Source organism: Dermacentor variabilis, chromosome 4 (assembly GCF_050947875.1).
Source record: "Dermacentor variabilis isolate Ectoservices chromosome 4, ASM5094787v1, whole genome shotgun sequence".
In the NCBI taxonomy this organism is placed as follows: Eukaryota; Metazoa; Arthropoda; class Arachnida; order Ixodida; family Ixodidae; genus Dermacentor; species Dermacentor variabilis.
In genome coordinates, this window is record NC_134571.1 from 214,987,060 (window position 1) to 215,011,310 (window position 24,251).

General features: G+C 49.7%; 2 protein-coding genes across 2 annotated transcripts in view; one reads left to right on the forward strand and one right to left on the reverse strand.

Annotated features, from left to right (window-relative positions):
- The window catches only part of LOC142578517 (uncharacterized), a 729,695-nt gene that overhangs the window by 442,860 nt on the left and 262,584 nt on the right, over positions 1–24,251 (forward strand). The window lies entirely within an intron of this gene.
- The window catches only part of LOC142580108 (uncharacterized), a 79,952-nt gene that overhangs the window by 14,917 nt on the left and 40,784 nt on the right, over positions 1–24,251 (reverse strand). The window lies entirely within an intron of this gene.

Consider the following 24,251-nt stretch of genomic DNA (forward strand, 5'->3'; position numbering starts at 1 on the left):
TGCGATCTGCACGGAGAATGTGGAACGGGGAGGCGAGGGAGCGAAGCAGACGCCGTAGGAGGGACGACGTAAAAACAGCCGAGTGCTATAAATCCGGGAGGCTGGAAGCGGGACCAGGACGAGCAGAGAAGCGTTTTTCTTCTGACTCTCACGATAAACATATATGCGCAGCTCTGGCTGCATACAAAGAATGATGCAGATGAGTCGGTCCGATGAAATGTGGCCGATGGAGCCGCACTACGCCTGAGGTGTTCGAGAGCGCCCGCCGTGGAGCATGCGCAGCCAAGTCGGCCAGACCGGCTCTGCATATCAGTGACCCATCCTACATACGCAGCGGGACCTTCGCTATCGCCAATCAACGAAATGAAGGCGGTCTTATTGGCGAACGACCAGCCGCCATCGTCGAGAAGCGCAGGAGGAGTGGGCCATGTGCGGTCCGGAGACGTCATGCGATCAGCGGCGCAGCGCACCGTAGCCACGGCCCCCAGCTAGCTACCACGTCTCATAAAAAAAAAAAAAAAAAAAAAAAAAAAAAAACGTCCGAGTTTTCGACGAGCCTTAAATGTCTAACCTGAGCATAGGTTGTACCTTGTACTCGTGCAATATTTAGGTACCACATTCAATGTGAATGACATTTCATGCGCGATAAAGCTCGGGGAATTAACGTTCTCAAAGATCATGTTGCATAAACTTTAACTACAAAGCTTCAATTACTTCCCCACCCTCCCCAACCGATACGACACCTTAACAACCTTAAGTGTAGTGAGAAATTGTTCTTGTGCATTCTCTTTCTGTGACTTTCTTTTTATAGAAACAAATTAACTAACATTCCAACTATTGCGAAGATTATTTGTTCACCATAAAGGTGGAAAAATTATCGATGACGTGCCCTGGACAGCCAATCGGATAGCTCGCCCTACTGACGTCAATTGGGTGATTTGCGTCATATGGGTAGGTGCGGCTGAAAATTCGGCCGAGCAGTGTGCTGCGATCGGCAGCGATGTATATATATTCTCTTTCTGTGACTTTCTTTTTATAGAAACAAATTAACTAACATTCCAACTATTGCGAAGTTTATTTGTCCACCATAAAGGTGGAAAATTTATCGATGACGCGCCCTGGACAGCCAATCGGATAGCTCGCCCTACTGACGTCAATTGGGTGATTTACGTCATATGGGTAGGTGCGGCTGAAAATTCCGCCGAGCAGTGTGCTGCGATCGGCAGCGATGTATATATATGCTCTTTCTGTGACTTTCTTTTTATAGAAACAAATTAACTAACATTCCAACTATTGCGAACATTATTTGTTCACCATAAAGGTGGAAAAATTATCGTTGACGCGCCCTGGACAGCCAATCGGATAGCTCGCCCTACTGACGTCAATTGGGTGATTTGCGTCATGGGTAGGTGCGGCTGAAAATTCCGCCGAGCAGTGTGCTGCGACCGGCAGCGATGTATATATTTAAAACCTTATAATAAATTACATGCTTTACATAGAGCACTTAGATGCGTCAATTAATGATTAGAAGGACCTACTCTAACGACTCAGTTCGTTTGTGCAAATTGTCAAAATCGTTTCAGAGTCCCTTTAAGCACTTCCGGCACACAACAAGCGTCATCTGCTTGTGTTACAACGTGCTCCATTTCAACGAGAGCTCAGCGGTCAGAGTCGGTCTCAGTCTTTTTGCGAGCACCATGATTCGACTTTGTTGCGTTGTGGGCTGCAAACGTAGCGACTGGCAACATGTCAAGCTGCGACATCGTGTCCCTCTGCAAGGCAGCAGACGAGCGGACTGGCTGCAGCGCATCGGACTGCCGATATCCGATCGGGGCCAGGATTTGCGCGTTTGCGCTAATCCTCGCCTGTTGCGTAGACTGTCTTTGTCATCGTTCTTTTCTTTTTTTGCGCTGTGATTTTTACTTCGAATATTTTCTCATTTCTAAGCAAAGTAACAGTTGATGTTCGCTTCGATGCCAGTGAGGGAAACTTGAATATGCTGTGGATGTCGCGAAGTCACATTACAGTAGGCAAGTCAGTGACGCTGATTGCAAAGGGGTTAACTGTTTATTAAGATAGAATAGGCAAGCGATATAATGGAAAGTATTTACACGGAGATCAAACTACGAGTCAAAAGTTCGAATTTGGTCTTCTTTCTCTTAGCCGAATCTCCACCGAAATCCCGTCCCTCGGTCATGCACGTACTCAAAAGCATCCCCAGCAACCCTCTCGCCCCATCGTTCGTCCAATCACACTGCGATGCTCGCAGTGTGCACACAACGGGGCTCCAGAGTGACACTATCGGGAGTTCCAATACGTCAATGCCGTTGCCACAAATCCTTTGCACTGCAACGAGCCCCCTTTTGCCTCACAACATCGCAAGACACACTTTCCCGAAGAAAGCACTTTCACGCCCCGTTAGGGCATCTGGACAGTTTGCGGAATGTCTCGGTATGGTGCGGTTCAACGGCGAGGGGTCGACTTCAAAGCCAGGGCACTGCTTCAGCAAACCGACTGGCGGAAGCCCGACTCACAGTCACCCCGCTTACGCGCTCTTCGTAAACCGCGGGTCCCCTACCCCCGATGGCTATAACTCTCCGCCGCCGTGTTGGTATCGAACCACGCGTCTCTTTCGACCACCCCGCGCGACCCTTGCATGAAGCCGTCCGCATAAACAACGCCGAACTCCACTGTGCCATAGTGGCAATAGGTCACATAGGCCATGCTGTTTCGGCAGCCTCGGTGGCTGGGACCACTTCTTCTAATGGCGTTTCTCACTGGTCAATCTGGAGCGGCCGCCAAAATCCTCGAGCGAGCGCTCGGATTTCACAAATCCGAATCGGCCAGCGGAGCGCAAACACGCTTCGCGGGGGATCGCACACGAAATTCTGCGTAGACGTCGCACAAACCGGTTCCGGAAACCATGCCCGACTTCCGCTCTGTACGTTTCCACGGCAACCAAACTCGCCGTCCCCCGTGCGTAGTTTGACGGCGGCAGTCGTAGAGTACGTCATTTCCATGTCGCGCCCGCAAGGATTGTTCATGGACAACGTGCATAGAAGGCTTCGTACAGCACCTGCGTCACCTCGTAATCGCTGTCGTCCGAGCAGCTCTCATCGCTAAACGCGAGCTCTGCAGCAGCATCGAACGCAGTCATCTTGCGAAGCAACACAATTGAGTGCGTACCAACCGGGTACCGATTTCGCTTGAAGACCGAAGTGACGCGGACTATTTCCGCGCCTCGGCGGCGGAGCAAGTGAGAGCGATGCGGTGCGGAGCGAACTGATCCGAAACGACAAGCGGAACGCGTGAACCCGCTCCAGATCGACCAGAGAAATTCGGATTCGTTGCCGCGGAGCAGGAAATCCTGCTCCGAATCGACCAGTGAAAAACGCCATAAAGCGGAGCAGGTTGCTGTTGCTTTGGCTCTTTTGGACGACAACAGAGCGCAAACATACACAGACTCTAGATCGGTAGTCAGGGCGTTCGCCTCGGGCTCCATCGCGAAAGAGGTCCATAGTATCCTCAGGAACAGGGCTATCAATCCACATATGATCACTTGTTTTCTGGCATCCTTGGGCCTAACTCTGGACTCGCCCACCAACCTCAATGACATCGCCCACTCTCAGGCGCGCGTACTAACCAAGAGTTCCGGGACACTCTATGCACCTTCAATGAATTCACTAAACATTTCTATCTGGAGAGAAGAATCTTTCCTCCACCACATAAAAAGCTCACAAGACCTCAGGCTATAACCCTTAGGATGCTTCAGACTAGCTCTTATCCTAGTCGGGCCTTCATGCACTGTTCCTTCCCGGACGTTTTTAGCTCGCAGTGTCCTAGCTGCAAGGGTGGGAGGGGGGGGGACATGCAATTTATATCAGATGCTCTGGCGGTGTCCCTCGTTACGAGAGTATAAGGACATCACTGAACAGAAGTGGAACTCGGCCATCAAGAGCTCGGAATACCATCGTCAGCTTTGGGCTGTCCAGAGAGCCTGCGATGTGGTGGTTAGGTTAGGCCTAACTGTCCCTACGTGGGAGCGGCGCTTCTCAGAATCCTTTAAAGCTCTTCGTATCCGTATCCGTAAGCAAAGTGAAGTATAAAGTTTGAGATGAGAAACGACTTATTTACATTATCTGATACATGCATGCAAGTAATGCCCTGGACAACCGAGGAACCTGTAAATATAACATAACTGGCTTCCAGTTATTTGGTGCGTCAGGAGAACAATATTAATATGACACGGGACAACCAGGTCACCAGAAACATCTAGAGCGCGCTGACCAAGTAACAGACTGCTTTGTCTAAATCGAGTCAACTTCGTGGGCTCCCTGGAAGGCTGGAAATGACTATGAATAAGTCAGCTGCTCCACGTGCTCGTTGAGCTGCTGCCTCTGCCAATGAACCGCAGTTCTCTTGCACCAGAGTCATTAGGAACAATCCCTACTTACATGGGTATTTATTTCTCCAGATTATGATAAAGTATTGTTATCATATTCGAACAGAAACGAATCTGAACAGTCAACTCTCAGATCGAGTTAGAATGGAATGGCAAAGCCTATGAACAGCGGCCTGGCATGCGAGCAGACCGGCGCAACAACTGGCTCCCGCCGGTTGACCCGACGAAGCAATCGCGGGCCACGTGACGGTGGTCGCCGAAATGCACCCACTGTTATGATTGGGGGTTCAATCCTACCGGTCGTGATCCGTTGTCAAGATTGGAGTCGGGCATGAATTAGAAGGTAGCTGGCCCGTGCCGTTGCCCAACTCATCCACGCTGAGGACGTTGATGAAGGGAAAGACTGCTTCTCATCGAGAACGAGGAATATGGGTTTATTTACAGTATTTATATCAGTCTAACATGACTGCTTGAGAGAGAGAGAGAGTGTCCTGAGCAGCCGCACAACAGCGGTTTATAAACACTCGGTCCTCCCCCGATACCCAGGTCACGGAAACGGTCGTCCAAGCACCGTAGGCGAGTTGACCAGGCACCGCAGGGGAGACGAGGCACCGTAGGGGAGACGACGAGGTACCGTAGGCGAGCTGACGAGGCACCGTAGGGGAGACGAGCCAGCACCGTAGGGACATTTATTCCCCGACCTGCAGCGCGCCCGCCGGCCGCCCATTGTCTGGCGTCTTCGTCGGCGCGTGGGAAGGGGTCTCAGTAGACGTCGTTCCCGCGGGCTCAGTAACAATAGTTGGTCCGCCGAGCCCGTTTAGCCACAATGGCGACTTCGTCAAAGTCGGCTCCAGCGACGGAGAGTCGAGGACGCACGTAGTCGACTTAGTCACGCCGTAACTAGAGGTTTGCGGCGACGCTCCAGGAAAGTTGCCGCCACTGTCGCAACTGGCCGGCAAAACTTGCACTGCAGCTGGCCGTTCTTAACACCACCCTCCGGCGATCGCGCACGCTGCTTCTTTGGGATTTCGTACCACCGGCACTGCACGGTGGCGTCGTCAGCCAATGAAAAACGATATCCGGCGGCGCGTATGGGAGAAACACTACAGGTTCGAGCATTCAGCGACTGCGTACCCCTATTGCATGCGTGAACCTTCCGTTCAATCCGATGAATTAGCAGCGGACAAGCAACAAGCCTCTTCCGGTCTGTTATATACATATATATTTTCTCCTGGTTCGCTCGAGTGGCTGTTAGCGTTCGCTGCACTGTACGGAACCTGCCAGGAATGTCCGTAGATAGCGGTCACTATCCACCCGCTCCTTTTATCCTACTCGCCACGTGCGAATGATGAATATGCAATTGCAGCTTCTACGAGTAAAGGCTTATTGCTTTTGACACTTTTTTACGCTGGAACCAAAGAACGTAGACGCGGGGCAGCCCATGTGTAGCATTTCAGTGAACTCGACCTGTCGTAACGCCGCGTCGTGACTTGCACAATAGCGAACGCAGCCTTATTGTTGGCACCTTCGTTTACCTCTATATTACGTTATTAGGTTATATTGCGCGCGGCTCCAGTGCCAAAGGGCCGAATTCACAAAGATTTTATTTCACGAATGGTCTTTGCCACTGGCCCTTCGCTAACAAAATGTCCTGGAATCTGCTCTTACGAACAGTTCTAGCGTAACTACCTCTTCGTGACTGTACGGACACGTGTGTCCGCATTCTTCAGGTACGCTGCTTTAAGTAGGTCACAAATAACTAACAAGCCTATCAGCACCTGTTAGGTGAGCGTCAATATTGTTCCAGTTCTAACGAAGCCGGCAAAGAAGACAACCTCACGAGAGCAACATCAAATTAAAAAATGTTGCAGTCTACTTCGCTCTGTTCAAACAATTCAGATGGCGGCCGAGCAGCCTGCCTGGAAGCTTGGGGATAAGTTCGCTTGCCACAAGCCTTGCACATCAGGGAAAGAATGAAACTTTGTTTCACTATCCGTATAACTTATCTGAATTTTTTTCAATGTCGCAGAGAGGGGGGCATTTGAATAATTTGGATCGGAGCTGTCTTTGGCTGTCGAAATACGCGTTGTTTCAAGGCAATCAAGAATTGCAACACGCACACAGCTGAGCTGCGTGCCCGGAGTTGACCAGTCAGCTACCTGCGAAGAAGTTTCTGCAAGGAATTAACTTACCGTTAAACTAACTTCGTGCAAGACACCGGCCTGAGGAATAGTAAAACAGTGGGCCCTGTTTTGTGCGGTTGCACTGCACTCCCCTCACTTTCTTGGGCGCGCATTTCGTAACGACGCACGCTGCTTGCAAGAACGCTCCGGCGCTTTCCTTTCGGCGTGGATTCAGTTAACCTGGTTGGCCCGAAGGCTTTCGAATCCATCTGCAGCGCGTCTTCATAGTCTGTCAAGGGCAAGGGCAACTATTTTGTGGGGAAGGAACCTGGGGATCTCGGCATAACGAAGCAGAGACACGTGATAAAGTTTTGTGCGCAACACGGACAGAAAGCATGAGCGATCAAAGTGGCTATGCTGCTGCGTATATTTTTTCGCTTCGCTGTCTCAGACTCGCCTCCTCAAGGGAAGAACATAAATAAACAAACAAAAACGCGCGTTGGAGGTGTAGAACTAGCTGTCTAAACAGCTGGGCTGTGTGGACTGCGTGCCTCACAGCCAGCCGCCTCGAGACAACTGGCCTCGGTCAACGAGAGCGCGGGGCACGGGCAACGGCCGCGCAAGCGGTTCCCTTGCACCGCTGCAGACGCCAGTGCCGTGCCATTGTGTCCTCCCGGAGGCGAGGGTTACCGCGAACACCAGGAAGGTACAGGCGCTGTCGTAGCTTCAGTACGTGGCAAAGCGAAATAATGTGAGGAAAAGACGACATGCCTAATGCTGCGCATATGTTTTGCCACGGTTCCTGAGAAGGACACGTCACGGAGTTTCGGTGGATATCGCGCCCCGATGCTCAGTAGAAGGTCGCGGGTTCGGCAACCGGCTGCGGCATTCCGATGCGGGCGAGAAGCAGAAACCCCCGTGTACCCTGCTTTGGGTTTACGTAAGAAAACCCAGACGGGGAACACTGATCTGGAGCCACTACACGGTGCAGCTTACAGCCCTAGTGCTGCTGGGCAAGTTGGACGTCCGATCTATCGCCATCGCTACCAGGCATTACGCTTTTCTGTGCAGCGCAAAGCACGCAACGCGAAAGCACGCGGAGGCAACGCTCCTCGCTACATGTACGCGAAGCTGAGTCCCCGCGTTGGCCGCAAGGCTGGGAATCTGACACCGGACGCCGCGGCAAAAGCGCCTCCGAGAAGGCAGAATCATCGCATATGCACTGCGAAACTCGTTAATCGATTGTGAATGATGAGATGATGAAGCTGTTTGGAAATATGGTTGGCATTACAAGTGAGCACTGATTTCATTTACAGTGGCTGAATTTCTATGCTCGAGTAACCTGTCCTGACAACGACGACACGTCTCGTGAAGGTGTTGCGGGGCGCATCGCCAATACGCCGAATACAAGTTATACACACTGCGTCGACACGTACCGCACGGAGGCTTCGGGATTCTCGATCGGGTCGCTCTCGCAGCTGCAACTTCACGGTTCCGTATTTTGCGAGCAGCCATGGTCTGTGGCAGTCGAATCGTAAACCGCAACTAGATAACGACATAACCGGAGAAAGGGCCACCGTAGGAACGCGCGGAATTGTTTCATGCGTTAACTTGCATAAACTGCATGGTGCCTGACATGAGCGGCTTTAGAAACAACAGTGAAAATGCTTTATCCTCAGATAGTGTAGGTGTTTTTTACATGTAGACGTATGCACTTTTTCTCGCACTGCGTCAAGCCTTCTTCGCTTACCCGTGTGCTTACACGAGTGCGTTCATGATCACCAGCAGTGATCTTCGGTTGAGAGTGAAATGTACGTGCACTCGCGTGTAATTCCTCTGTTATTCAGTAGAGGACTACACAACATAAACCCTCATTTTATTACGTACTCGCACTCCACACCCGCGGAAGAGTTTCCTCCTCGCCGTTGGGAAGCGCAAGAGCGGGCACCCGCAGGAGCAGCCTGACCGTGCAACGAGGACGAGTTCCGCGGGCGAACAATCGCGGCGTCGACGACCGCTCGGGCGAGCGCATCTCCGGAGCCGGCGGCCCCGAACACGCGCGCCACCGAACGCGGCGGAACGGCTGAGGCAGCCACGCTCTGCACGCACTGCAAGCGACGCGCGCAGGGAGTTCGCGGACGGGGGTCATGCATCTCGGCAAACGCCTTCGACACGGCCAAATGCTCTCCACCCTTCACGATTTGTGAACTTCTCAGCACAACGTATGGCGGTCATTGCGCCTGTATACGCTATACGGGCTGTATAGCTAGATTGTACGCGTCAGTAATCACGAATCAACTCGCTTAGACAAAACCATTCCTGGCGCGCTTTCTTAACTTTTACACTCATGATATTCATTGCATTCATGAAGGTCATGTTGGTGCTACTGCGGCTGGAACATCTACATAGGCTGCTATGTTGAACAAAGTCGTGTTCTTAATTAAGAGTCGTGAATAGTTTAAGACTGCTTCACAAGGTGTGTGCACCAGTAAAGCTGCTTACACAGCTCACATTTGGGCAGTCGGGTGTACGTGAGGAATGTGCTAAGGACGTGAGATGCAAATTTATGCGAACTTCGCGCAGAGCCGCGCACCTAGAAAACTACGCGGACCTAGAAAACTACGCGGATCCAATAAACACGTTGGAATCTACGTGAAGCGAAGCTTTTCTGAAGTATTAATTAAATTCCAAGGAGCTGTTCATCTTCTGCACAGCGTTTTGCAACATTGCGATTACACGCATGCCAGACAAGAGATCCTCACCACGCGACCGCGTATTACACTGCCTTCAGGATCGGCCACGAAAGGATCGGCCCGATTTGCTGTGACGCTGTCGGGCCGCTTCACTCCGGGATCGGTCTGCATGATTCGGCGAGAAACCAACGTAGCAGGATGCCGCGAAGGATGGCATACAAAGCTGCGTAAAGGAATATTTTAGGATAAGTTAAGGCATTCGTTGCGGTGATGATATTTACTTACCATTTCTTGTTTCACTGCGTAATTTCGTGAAGGACAAAGCCGACGGCAAGGACCATATCTGCCCGTCTAGAGGGTATACGCATTTAAGCCGACTCGTTACGGGCGCTGTGTCCTCTGTGTAAGCAGTTCAGCAAGACAGCATTTGCACTCAGCAGAAAGAGTTCGCAAAGGGAGCTTCAGAAAAGCCCGAGTCAAAACACGAACGCAAACCGTTTCTGGCTCCGCGTGTTGTTCCGCGTTCACAGAAGGCGTGCGTCAGTGACGAGCGGGAAAGCGAACGCGTGCACAGGGAAGGCGGACGAGCGAAAGAACGCGGCGTGCACGTGGGGAACGCCACGCGCGCAGTCGTGGTGCCTGCAGGAACGGCGCGCGCCACTCTGGCATGTTTTGCAGCAGTGAGGTCCAGCTTCTGTCAACGCTGGTTTCTAAGGCCAACAAGTGCGCAGCCCGGAATTCACGTCTGCTGTCGCGTTTGCATAAATACAATAGTATGCATGGTATGACATTTTTATTTGCAGCATCACGGTAACGTAACCTGCGACAGTGTTTACACGCGCTCAGAAACACGCCAGCGCTTGCGGCGAGTGGAGAAGAAGGCCGGCAGGCGTCAAGTTTTTCCCTATCTGAACACGAAGCACTCTCCGCCGCTTACGTGGATGCGATGGGCCATCGAAGTGCGATGTGTCACATACACGCGAGCGCCGCTTATATGTGCAGATGAAGTTTCTCATGAGGCTTGAGCAAAGTATGTATGTACCAGCGCCGGCGAATGAAGCACAGTAAGAGGGCACTGTTACTTCGAGGAAATCGAGCAATGGTGGCTTCACTTACAGCTTGGTCGTTATATCGTACGTCCGATTTGACGTCAAAAGCGCACCAATTCATTTTTATTTCTTGTATGTTTCATAATTACAGTATCTTCATCAAAAAGATGAAGCAGACTGTCGGTAATTCTCGAAAAAATGCGCTGTACGTCTGGGCTCATACCCTTGGCGGTTATCCCGGAATCCAATAGTAAACATTCGCGGCAAACAACGCGCGACAGGCCGCATAAGAGATACGTACCTTTAACCACAGATGCAATTGAGCTTCGTCGTACTTATGGCGGTGCCGAAATTGTTTTATTAAATAGAAGCGTCTGGGTTTTTACGAAGACCACAGGTTAGTGCCAGAGGGAAATTAACGAAGCACTATTAAAAGAACCCTGAAACGATTTTGACGATCTTGTACAACCGTACTGAGTCGTTAGGATTAGTCCTTCTAATCATTAATCGACGCGTCCAAGTGCTCCGCGTAAAGCGTGTAAATTATTATAAGGTTTAAAATAAGTGCATCGCCACCGATCACAGCACGCCACTCGGCTGACTTTTCAGTCACCATTGACCAGGGGAGTTATTCTGTAAGAGTCCACCTAGTGGACATGTACATTTCGTCTGCTGTTGAAGTTATGATTGGGTGGGCTGGGCTGCGCGTCCGCAGCAGCGAGGCACTACAGCCAATCAGCACTTCAGCAGCAGACGAAATCGACATGTCCACTAGGTGGACTCTTACAGAATACCTTCCCAGGTGACGCGAGATGATCACCATATGACGCCAGTAGGGCGAGCTATCCGATTGGCTCCCCAGAATACATCATCGATAATTTTTGCAAATTTACGGCGTAGAAATCTTGTTCGTAACGGTTGGAAAGTTAGTTAATTTGTTTCTATAAAAAGAAAGCAACAGGAAGAGGATGTAGAAGGATAATTTCTTACCACACTAAAGACTTCCGGCACACAGCAAGTGTCGTCTGCTTGTGTTACAACGTGCTCCGTGTTGACCGAAGCTCCGCAGTCAGTGCTGGTTACGATATTTATTTTCGCGAGCACCACGGTTCGCTCTGGTTGGGTTGCGGGCTGCAAGCGTAGCAACTAGCACTATGACAAGTTGCCACATCGTGTCCCTCTGCAAGGCAGCAGACGAGCGGAGTGGCTGCAGCACATCGGACTATCGGTATCCGATCGGCGCGAGGATTTGCGCGTTTGCGGCCGTCATTTTCTGCCAGAGGATTACTACCACAATCCCGACGACCCACGGGCACTACGTCACACGTTTAGGCAGCTAGATGGCTGCCACGTCACGTGGGCAGCAATGACACACGCCTTCAGTCAACCACAACCGTGGAACGGCCGTGGCGCCGGGGAAGGGTGCTCGTCTGGCACCCCGGGTTTCGATTCCCACCCACGCAGAAATTTAACTAATATTCCTTGGAGAGGCATTAATTGGCTTACAGGAACCTCCCCGAGAAATTTGACGTCAATTTGAGTATTTCTTTATGCGGTTTAACTCTTAGCCATCGGTCATTTTTGGTACCATCATTCGGTCACTTCGCCGACCACAACGCCGGATTTTCTAGTAATGGGGCATGTGATGCTTTCGTATTAAAAAAGGCTCACCATTGATTGATAATAGTGCGCGAAATTAAGCCACAAGGAAGCCAGTCGTGTCACTTAGATGTTAGTTCCCACGCGATCACAACTTTAGCACTGGCGGTCGAGTCTATAGCATTCAAGCGTTTTCGCATGATTGTTTAATTGCTTGGTAAAATTAGTACTTTGCATACGTTTCGTCCTTTACTGTCAGGTTTATCGGTCCGCCTTCTTGCGCCTCTGCGATCACCAAGAAGGTCGGTGAGTTGGCGACGATAGCCTTCTGTTGTCACAACGGCCATCAGCAGCGACAGCAGCAGGGCGACGACACGATCCGTCAAGAGACGCGTCGGAAGAAACGACGCACCTGAAGAGCGCGCGCGAAGGAAGGTGTGTCGCACGATGGGATTCGCGAGCGCAAGTTGTAGAAGGCCAGAAACAGCAGAACTAGTTAAGCTAGAAGTCACAAAACATATTGGTGTGTTTCGCCGTGACGAACGAAATAAACTGAAATTGAAGCGTATGGTAAACTGTCCTTATTGGCTAAAGCTACCGAGGAACGTATGCATGCAGACGGAAGAAGCACGCGAGTTCTTATCGTATATTTATTAAACTGATAAAGTGGGAGCTCCGTTTATTGAGACCGTAATGTTCACTGCGGGAAAGAAGTTATTAGAGAATGCTCCTTATAAGATAGTATACTGTGGATGACAGCATGCGGCACTGGCTGCCAAATCCGCGAGCATGTTGAAAATTTTTCATTCGAGACAGTTTGCGCTTCATTGTTGGGAGTTTGCGGTTCGTAAGTAGGTTCGTGTCTCGCCTCGCTTTAATGGAAAGAAAATAATGTATATACGAAAGAGGAGATGGAACCAAGCCACTGCCGTCGAGCCCTGCATAGCTGCAGGTGCCATTCGGCCGCGATGGCACGCACACTGCTCCCGTGCCCTGTTTGTGCCCTGGGATTTGCCTGACGGGAGGCCAGGGTGTGTCGACCGTGGAGGCAGCATTCACCCGCGCGTGGTGCCCGCTTCGGGCACACGACGACTACGCGCACGGCTCGGGTTTCCTCGCGGCTGCGCGGCGTCCACGACGGAAGCGGCCAGCGGCTCACGGACTGCTATTCGGCCCCTCCCCGTGCCGGCAGCAATGCAGCCCCCGCCCCCCCCCCCCCACCTTTGTCCGGCGGCGCCCGCACCACGGACGACTCTCGCTGTGTTCGGGACGGTTTCCAAAGGAAGGCTATGTTTCGACCCCGTGCCTTGCAGTTGGTTCCCTTTGTCCTATGCTGGGCCATAAAACTTGTCCAGCGCACCATTCTGACCGACCGCCAGATCGGTCTGACGACGCAGCGCGGTTTCAGGAAGTGCCGGCCACTGAGAGTGGCGTTAGGACCACGGAGACGTCCCGGACCCTCTCTCTCTCTCTCGACCTTGTTTCGTCCTTACGGACTGTCTAGGGAATCTGGAGACTGAGGGGTGTTATTTAAGCAGCTTGCGGCTGCACTGTTGGTCTCTCCTGATAACCACGACAACATGTAAACATGCAGAATTCTTCGCCGAGAAAGCTCTCCTCGTTTCTGACTCTGCGTGAAGCGGGGTCCAGACCCCTTGCGGCCACGGATACCTCGGCACAGCCCGCTGTTTGAGACATTCGGCGCGTACGTCCCGCGGCTCCTTGTTTCCTCGTGACAACTCGCGCTTGGAGGCCGTGGCGTTAGACTGAACGCCACGGCCTCCAAGACTGGCCCACTTTCGCCAGTATCCTTTCCTCGTAGTAGCTGACGCTACGCAGAAGCTGTGCGTTGTTGTAGCGACTTCATGATCGCCAAAGTTATTAATTTCTGCCGCCACAATGCCATGGTAGATTTACCTTACGCCTCATGACATAGGCATAGGTATGCGCACGATTGTATTCCGGGTTTCTATCACCAACGCCCGTTGAGTTGAATTCGGCCGATTGTTGAGGCCAACAATCGGCATGTACAAATTCGCGTCGAACGGCCGCAGGAGAAATAACGCCGTTGCCGCCGTACGATTCTTTTCTATACGCAGTCGTTGTCGTGCCGCTGTAGCCACACAGACGCATACGGTAACGTCACACACAGAGACGCTCGATTTACGCAGACAACCCGGTATCGTTTTGCGGAATCCTTAACAATGCTGCAAAAGGGGGCTCCGCTCACCCCCACCGCTGTACCCGCAGCGTGATGCCGCTGTGAGGAGTTTCCTGTTGGCAGGGCGAACGACCGATCACTGCAGCGCCTCCGACATAGCCGAAAACCGACGTATCGCGGAGGTGCGAAGGACATGCCCTGCGCATTTTCTTGGTTGTATTTTGACTTTTGTAAACGTGCACTTTGCTGCAAGCTTACATCTCCCGTAAGATAAACATCTGATCTTGAAGCGAACCCCGACGATTACGCATCGTTTCTGCAAGGCTCCTTCGTGACCGGCCGGGCAGCCTAGAAAGAGAGTCGGGCATTTATTAGACAATTACGGGGCGATCGCCGAATATGCCAAGTCAGTATCGTTATGGCTTTTTCCCCGCAAGTAAACCTTACTCGAGAGTGAGAAGGGCTGTGCGGAGCGCTAGTCAATATCAGGGAAGATATATATCAGGCTGCGAATGATAATCAGCAGGCCGGATGCAGATCACGCTGCAGGCACGCATCCCGTGGAGATACCGCAGGCGTACTATACTACAGATGGCCAACTCGGTGCAGTTTGCCTGAGAGACGGGCGCCGGATACAGCAGACTAACTCCTCGAAGGAAACTCGGAGTCTGCCAAGGGGACACTCAAATTAGCACTCGTTTAAACTAAGCGGAGCACCTCGTAACGTGGTGCGGCAGCTTCCCACCACCTAGCCTGCCTTTATGTCGTGGTACCTACGCAGTTTCGATAACGCATCATTCGACCTGGACGTCCAGCCGACGACGGAGCGCGGCGAACAGGCGACAGTGCAAATCCTGCAGTCGTGCTATACCGACCGCATCGTCGCGACGTGGCGCCACATCCGCTGCGTTTCCAAGCGACTGCAGTAGACGACACGGGGCTTGGCTCGAAGCGCCCTCCAGTCCGGAAAAAAAGGCAGCATGCCCGGACGGCAGCGAGGCGCGACTGCCGACGCTGCGCCGGCTACGGTTCGCCGCCTTAATCCGCCCTGCATTCGAATTCCGCATCGATGGCGTATTATTTATTTTTCTGGCACAACGCGTCATTCGGCCGGTACAACTCACTGCTGGCACGCCAAAGCGCCACCAGCAGCCGACGACTGCTCACCTCCGCAGAATAGAAGGTTTCCTACAAGCCCCGAGCAACACTCCTAATTTAAAAAAAAGCTCGCGAGAGAGTACTTTCACACGACCTTTGCCCACAGCCTGATTGTTGTCTGCTCTTCTCGAGGTACAAGACGAGAATGAATGATAGGATTGGACCTCCGCTTCGTCTTCTGCTGCCTTGTCCGCGTTGTTCTGCGCTACGTCGTCGTTTTCCGTGAGGTCGAGGGCTGTGGCTACAGCCTGGCGATAGTGAAACCATGTTTACCGGTCAGGGGTCGGTCAACCATTCCTCCAATATCTGCGTTTTTGCCTGTTTTTGCTCAGAGTGTTGAACATTGGAGTCAGTACTAGTGCACGTAACGTGGACATTTACAGCGTTTGTGCCAGTCCCCATAGTGACAGCACTGAGGCGTGTCCTCTTTGCCACTGATGTACTGTAGGAAATGTTCGGTAGGTAGGACATGGCTCTGGGCCTGACGCAATGCACGCATCCATGACATGCCGAGAAGCACGCGACGCAGATTTCGGTTGATGGCAACCCTGTCACAGATTAATAGGTTATTGCTCAGTATTCTAATACTTATTTTACTAGTGTGCTCTCTAAAGCAAGTACACGCGTGAATCTGCGTGATGAGGCATTTTTAGCATCCTAAGTTGATTTTCTTTCATACCACGGTTAAAGATGCGGTTAAATTTGAAAGAAGAATTGGCTCGTGGTTCTGACGGCTTAGCTAATACTTTTTTTTTCATCGTTAAGCTGAAACTATTGCTAAATTTCTTGTGATTTTGTTACGACGTTCACTAATAACTGCGAGGCTACCTGATGAATGGAACACTGCTCAAGTTATGCCCGTCGATAAGAAAGGTGACCGTTATTAGAAAATTATCACCCAATATGCTTAACATCTTGCAAATTATTCTAACAATATATAGCCAAACGCATAATGAAATTTTTTGAGGAAAACTCTACACTATCTAGCTTTCAACACGGATTCAGAAGACATTTTTCTACAGCGACACAATCGGTCACGGCAGCTCATTCATTTGCGCAATATAAATTGACAAATTCACGCAATGTTTTCAGACTTCAGCTAAGCGTTTGACACAGTTATGAAAAATTTCTCAATAGCTCACGAATATTAACTTCCCTGTCATTTTAGTCTCTTGCGTTTCAGATCATAACCGAACGCAGTTTGTTTCAATTGATGGTTTCCTGCAGTCTTCCTGTGACATCACGTGTGCCTCAAGAAAATGTTCTGCGACCCTTGCTGTTTCTTTTATATATAAGTGACATTGTCACTGTAATTACACCTGGAAATCAAATCAGATTGTTTGTGGATATTTTATTTCGTGAAATCAGAGGTGTGCATGATCAGGCTGAGTTGAATTCTAATCTTGCTAATGTATCTAAGAGGTGCGCAGATTTTCGCATGGCTATTAATAGCGATAAACGTGTTTACCTTTGCGATAAGCTAAAGAAAACTCCACCTAAATATACTTATACCCTGACATGTTTTCCTTTGACACAAGTTAACAGTTACAAGCACCTAGGAGTGACAATCACTAATGGCCTTTTGGAATCAGCACATTGACAACATTTGCTCGCCAGCTTTCCGGAAACTTTGTTCCTTAAAACATAAACTTCCAAATTCTCCTCCTAAAGTCCAACTTCTTGACTATTTCACATTCATACGACTTAAGCTTGAAAACTGTTCTATTACTCGGGTTGCTCATACTAAACGTAACATTAAAAAGTTAGAAAGGATTCAGCGAAATGCTGTCAGGTCTAGCTATTTAAATTTAAGCCAGGTCTATCTGTTCTAAATTTAAGTACCAAGATTCTCCTTCTGAACTCACGAAAGCTAACAGCCCCGAACTGCTTGAATCAAGAACAAAAATATGTCATCTTACCTTTTTGAGCTTACTTCTTAACGGTAAAATGGCTATTGATCACACGCAGTTTCTTTCCCCATTGTCTACAAGACCTATTCGACATTACCAAGCACACTTTCTAATCTCTTGCACTGCAAGAACTAATATTTACGAGTTTCCCTTTTTTCCGCTTTCTGTATCTGACTGGAATAGCCTAAGAGAACCTTATAACGCACTGTATAAATAGATGATCACTTCGTGTTCTTTCCTCGGATGCTGTCATTTTTTTTCTGTTTGTTTGTTTGTAATACAGATATTTCGCAATTTGTATGGCCAGTCCTGTATGAATCAGCATATATATATATATATATATATATATATATATATATATATATATATATATATATATATATATATATATATATATATATACCTGAAAAAAAGCAGTTCTGGGTCCGGGTAAATATTCACAGTGAAGTAGACGCGCGTATGAAGCGGTTTATTCAAGTTTCGGCCGGGGTCCGGCCTTCATCAGAACCTTCATCAGAAGTCCGGACCCCGGCCGAAACGTCAATAAACCGCTTCATACGCGCGTCTGCTTCACTGTGTATATATATATATATATATATATATATATATATATATATATATATATATATATATATATATATATATATATATATATATATATATATGCCCGTCTCCCTCTTTCATGCGATTCGCAGAGGTGTTCGAGGAGAAAGCTGTTGTTCTTCGTGCCAATTAATCGTGGTGCTTTAGTTGTCGTTAGTGCTTATGTAGTTGGAGTCCTCTCGGCGTGGATGAGTCTGAAGACTTCAAGGGAGAGCCCACAACTCTGATTCGGAAGAGGACGTGTGTCCGTTCACTCCTATGCTATGGTGGCAAGGTATCCACTGGGCAGTGACCTGGATATGGATGCTGTACGGAGTGCTCGTAGAGAATGTCGTGTACGGACTGGGACACAACCCTCGTCATTGTGCTCGACCGACCACCTAGGTGAATAAAAATGCCGTCGTCTGATGAAGCGTAGTTATGGTTTTTGCGATGGCCATCATCCCTGCAGTCGTCGGCGAACAAATGCCTGCAATAAATGGCGTTGTCTGATTTGTGGTTTCCAAAGGACATGGTGAGGCATGTAGTCGTGCCCGGTGGAATATGTTTCAAGTGATCGACCCGTTTCTGTTTCTTGCCTTGATCAGTTAGGATCTTGCCTGATCAGTCCACTCCTCGAGCGATGGGCGAGAATTCAGCGTGCGCAGTGCCATACACAGCGCAAGTGGAGATGCAGTATAGTTGGCGTGGTGTTAGGACTGTCCCCGATTAAGAGCCATTGGCATTCGTAAGAACGTTTACTTCCTTGTGGAGGTCGAGTAATTTTACTAGGTCGGTTAATATGTACGTGCATTTCAGCATGGCAGCGTATTTCTGAACCCTCATGGTGATTTTCGAAAGCGGTCGGTAAGTTTCACTTACCGTTTTTCTCAGGTTCAGCTCCATATAAGGCATGTAGTATGGAATCTCTCACACAGATAGGCGATCCAATCCTTCCAAGCTGGTGACCTCGCATGGCCTTGTTTCTGCGTGTGGTGTGGCGGTGGAGGAGCTTTTTTGATCTGAATGTATCCGTGTGACCTTGTCCATCATTGTGTCCGCCTTTCCGTCTTCCCAGATGTGAAACAAAAGCTTTTTGTCTGGTGAGTGGATGTCCGTAAATACATAGTCTGATAACGTTGCGACAATGGTCAATTATTTTGTTGTTTTGATAAGTAATCGCAACATGTTGCGAGCCACCAAAAAGAATGTGCTTCATTGCAGGGTATCCTCTAGCATATTGGAGGTCCTTCAAGCAGCCGTTCAAGTTATATTCAGCGCCGGTTCAAAAGATAAATGACCAAGAAGTTGCAATTCTGCTGAATATCTCGTAATCTGGCACTTTAGACATACACAACACTACGCATTGCGGCCAGTCGAGTGCCCAGCAGTGGCTCACGAAAAATCCTTAGCAAGCGGAACCTTTTCATAGCTCCCTCAGGATATTGAAAACCAAAGACTGCAACTTTGAAGGCAAGCGAGACCAACTGATAAGCGGCCATCTTAGGCATGAAAAATGACGAAGCACGCATGCATCTGCTGAAGTTGGAGGATCTAACAATATAAATCAATTTGAAAGCTTGGACGGTCTACAAAACATCGACGAAACAGTTCAATCAGAAGCCTGACGAAGCCTGACACTGCACGCAAGTACACGGGCGTTCTGCGTGCCCTGGAGAGTACGAGACAAAGAGAGAGAGACCCAGGAAGGAAAACGCCAGTGAAAGATGTAGTTGTTATGGAAATTCTCACACTTTTGCTAAGAGCGCAGAAAAATGGTGTTGCCCAGTCAGTGCAAAAAAAAAAAAAAAAAAGAACAACATTCGTACAAGCAGTTCTATTAAGGAAAATGTTTTCGCCTTTAAATTAAATTAAATTATGGGGTTTCACGTGCCAAAACCACTTTCTGATTATGAGGCACTCCGGAAATTTCGACCACCCGGGGTTCTTTAACGTACACCTAAATCAAAGTACACAGGTGTTCTCGCATTTCGCCCCCATCGAAATGCGGCCGCCGTCGCCGGGATTCGATCCCGCGACCTCGTGCTTAGCAGCCCAACACCATAGCTACTAAGCAACCACGGCGGGTTGTTTTCGCCCTGACTAATGGGGCAAAATGTGAAATCTTTGTCACTCTTCATAACAGACAAACCAAAAACAATTTTGGATTCCCAGATGACAGAGAAGCATCTGTGAATATGATCCCATAGAGCACATGAACCGCGCCGAGCTTCACTATGATGCCCTTCACACTGAAGAGTATCACCTATCCACTCCTATAGACTAACAGCGTTGCACTTGAGAAACTCCATGACGTAAAAGTACTCTGTGCAGTTTGTGGTCATAGATAAATGTCTCATAAGTTTGCTAGTAAGATAGACAGAATATAGGACTGACTGTAGTGAGCTACAGCATGCGTGGTGTTGGCAATAGAGAGAATCCCGCCCCCTGGAGCGGTTAAGATCAACGAGAGGTTTCCGAAATATTTCCCAGGAATTGTAAACCTGCGTGTGGTCTTGGCTGCACCTTAAGTGCGTGCCACGTGTCGAATGCCACGAACATCAAAGCCCGCGGCCACAACAGACGCTTGTTACAAGATGCGAGAAATCATCGCAGAAGTGGACGAATCAACAAGGTGTGCAGCATATAATTGGTTCCACGATCAGGCTGACAAACTCTGGACAAACTCGTGCCCCGCACTCTCCAATTCTTTACACACGTTTCGCTAACCACGCCAAAAGCCTGCACGCTTACTAGACTAACCATCGAGATGACACCGCACAGAAGGTCAGCTTCAACGGAAACTTGGACAAACGAAAATTTACCGGCAATGCGTTTGTCCCGCCAAGTTTCTTACTGCATCAAATTTCCGCGTGCAGTGAAATACGTGCCGTCCCATTCCATCTTATCCTCCATGATCACCGCGTGCACTTGTTCTGCGCTGGTGTCGAACCTGTTGCTCCCATAAGTCACCGGCTGTCTACGTGCGCATAACAAAGTCTCTCGTAAGAGGTTTCTTCCTCTTCCAATTAAGATTCAGCGAGAATCTCAACGCACTGCAAGCCGCGCAATGTGTCGATGAGAGAGAGAAAGATAGACAAGGCAGGAAGGTTAAACAGACTTTGTCCAGTTTGCTACCTTAAGCGTGGGGAGACATGGAGATGGAGTGATGAACAAAAATAGAGAGAAGACTCGAGTCTCGATTGCACTTTCACATGCACTAAGCCAGGTGCACCTGAATGCGACAGACCTGAGTGCGCGCGACTTTAGTGTGTCGCTGAATTGCCGCCGCTGGCGGTGTGCTGTGCCTTTACCACTAAAGGTGCGGTAACATCCACTGGGTGCAGTGACGAACGTTGTCCTATCTTGGATGGTGGAAATAAAGTACAAGAATGCACAATCAATGTGGTGATCAAGAAGCTTGGCCACGCACTGAAGGCGACGACGCGTCTTGACTCAGCGTTCGCACGTTTAATGCTTTTATTAGCAGAGCTGTGCTGTAATACGGTGTCGCGTCATTGTTGCTCACGGCTTATCGACTTGGATGGGCAGAAGTGTTCGGGAATCAGCTGTAGAGAAATGTCACCGGACAGTCACACTATGCGCACGATGCCCAATTCCGTAGCGATGGCGTGTGTCCAGGCAGTGCAATAAAGACAAAAAAAGCAAAAAAGAAACAGCTAATGAGCGTCGGCGACAGAAGCTTTCGTAGTGCGCTTTTCGTGAGTTGCACAGGCGACACACGCCAGCCCGTCTGTGTTTCCGGTCTCACGACGCAAGCGGAGAAGATTGCGCGGACAATGGGGAAGCACGGAGACGGTCGCTTCCTGTGTTCGCGCCGCAGAACGCCATTTCCGTTTCTATCCTGCCTCCACGTACGCGCACGCACGTGCGACGCGTTCGCCAACGTTCGCGTCTTCTTCTTCTTTTTTGTAACTCATTAAACGGTTTTAGTTCCCGTTGTCGGCACCTTCGGGAGACCTTGAACCACGATCTGGAGCCCATAGAGTTTCATACAATAATTAATAACTATGGCGCTGGCCTCTACGGAAGCTGCAATGAGAGCGGTTGTACCAGCATGGGAATTGTGGGAAGTACATGGGCTTGCCTAAACTAACTTCATCCTTTCGGCTTCAAACGGCTTTATAAGCTCCTGATTTTCAACAATGTGCTGCGTAATATATAATTAAACAAACATAATTAAAATTGTCCGACGGCAGGATTCGAACATAGGAACTCTAGAACACAAACCTGATATTGAAACCATTAAGCCACGGGAGCATGCATCGACAAGCGAATGAAACGTCCTTAAACGCCCTTATCGCGGGCATGCCAGTGCCTTGAGACGTTTGGTGCATTTCGATTTGGGCACCTGGACAAGCTCAATCGTTGCAATTAATAGCGATTGTGCGTGTTCGCGGCGTCTTCTGCACTTCGAAGAGTATAGATTGCGCTGAAAGATTTATATAGCGTAATATACAAAGCCACAAAAACGCCTGAATCCACAAGCACGAAGCTCAGAATAATCCATGTATTTCCCATCATTCCCACGGTGGTACAACGACTGCAGCACCACAGTTCCCTCTAGTAATTATTGTATGGAACTCTATGCCTGAGCCGTTATCCGGGCACTCCAAACGAGAATGGAACGAGAACATCCGGACATCGTTCCTTGAACAAAACGATATCATCCAGCCAACCAATGAAAAACTTAAAAATTCGGTTTTTGGTGCCCATGCCTTTGAACAGGTCCACATTACATACGCTAGTTACTGCCCAAACAAGTAAAAAAAAACATTTCTTCCGAGTTCTTCCAAATGTTTGTTCCCAATATCACTTAAGCTGTAACTTCCAGTACGCTGAAGTATTATTTGTCATCTCCAACAGCGACGTTCAAAAGGCACGTGCTCATTTCAACGCCAACGGCCCGTAAGTTCTGCAGCGCGTCCGGCGCGCCGCGGATGGCTGTTTGACCGAGACGATACTTGCAAGGAGGTTCTGTCTGCGACAGGAATCTATTGCGACCATGTGGACCAGTCAGTATGGCGTGGCGCATTGTGGTGGGGTGTGCCGCTGCGAACATGCACTACACCAATTTAAGATTGTGGCTAATATCGTGTCCAACCAATCTGCTTTGCCGGCAGCCAGTTAGGTCTTAGGTCTACTCTCGATAGTGAGAAAGGCAGTTTTTTTTTTTTTGTTGTTCGTCGGGTTCGGTTGCTGGTGCGGTCTGTGGCGGTATAGAGGGAGCTCGTGCCAATAACCAACCGAGATCCGCTCATTCTCGAAACTCGTTCAAGAAAACTCGACGTTTCGCAAGAGGCAAGACCCTCAAAGCGTCTGCTCGCCTCTCGTAGCTATAGACGAGTGACATCCAGACCTGCATTCTGCGTGAATGTTGTGCACTCGGCTCTTCTTCCCACTGTGTTTTGCTTCCCCAGGGAATTCACAGTCCCTTATATAATTGCGCGGTTATCCTCCTCGCCCCTTTCTTTTCTCAGCCTATAAGCTGCTTTCAACCACATCATTTGCGCCATCCGACGGAGCGAAAATTTGGAGGACGCTTAAGCTTCGCCTTTAAGAGAGCAACGCGATACCGTTCAAAGATACCTTACTGATTTTCATGCTTCCCGGCAACTGCAGCTTACGTAACCGTAACGTTTACCGGGAAACGCTGGCTGCACGCACACGCGCAACGCTATGCACGAAGGCGAGCTTTCTGGTTGAACCGCGAACTCTTGCGTGGGTTGATCTCCTGTTATTATTTCGCACTTTTAATATTTCAGTCTGAGAAGAACTAACATAAAGGACATGCGCTGTTCGTGTTTTTTTTTTCCATTACATTTGTTTGTGGGCTTGCGTTCGCAAAATTCCGAGGAATAACTTTGTAAAGAATCGAAGACAAGGTATGAGCAACCTTGGTGGTAGAGAAGTTCTTGCGTATGCGTGGTTCGAAACTTTCGTTCGAAATTCTTTTTTGCCGAAGCGACGTCTAACGGCGACGCCGGATCTCCTGAGACGCTCTCGCGTTAAAATAGCAAATCTAGGTCAATCGCGATCTACTTCCACGTCTTTTATTGATGTAACGGTGTTGTGCTCGTTGTAACAGTTTTGCGAGCGCGGGACACCTGCGAGATCACGATCAGCGCAGACAGAGACGGAGTAGAATTGAGACGACCGCATAAGTTGCTTGTCCCGACGTCTCCGTTCTTTGCCTGTGTGGCGCCGTCAGGCCAGTCGTGCGAACGCGCCCAGCTTTCCCTTCCTGCGAGACCGCCGCAGGACAGGCGCCCTGGTTGGGGGCCGAGAGGTCGCGCCAGCCGTCCTCCCCGCCTCCTCCGAGCTGTTCGGACGCCCTCGCGAGGTGTACATCTGCGACCAACTCCGCAACGCCCGCTACATGCGACGGTGCACGCGACGCCTCCTCGCCCGTGCGCCGCCTGGACGCGTCCTTCCACCCCGAGGTTCACCTTGAATCGCAGCCGACGCAACGCTTCCTCTCGCATTCCGGCCGCCGCGAGGAAAGCACGTCCCACAGAATGGCGAAAATTCTCTGGCGGCGTTTTCCTTCTCG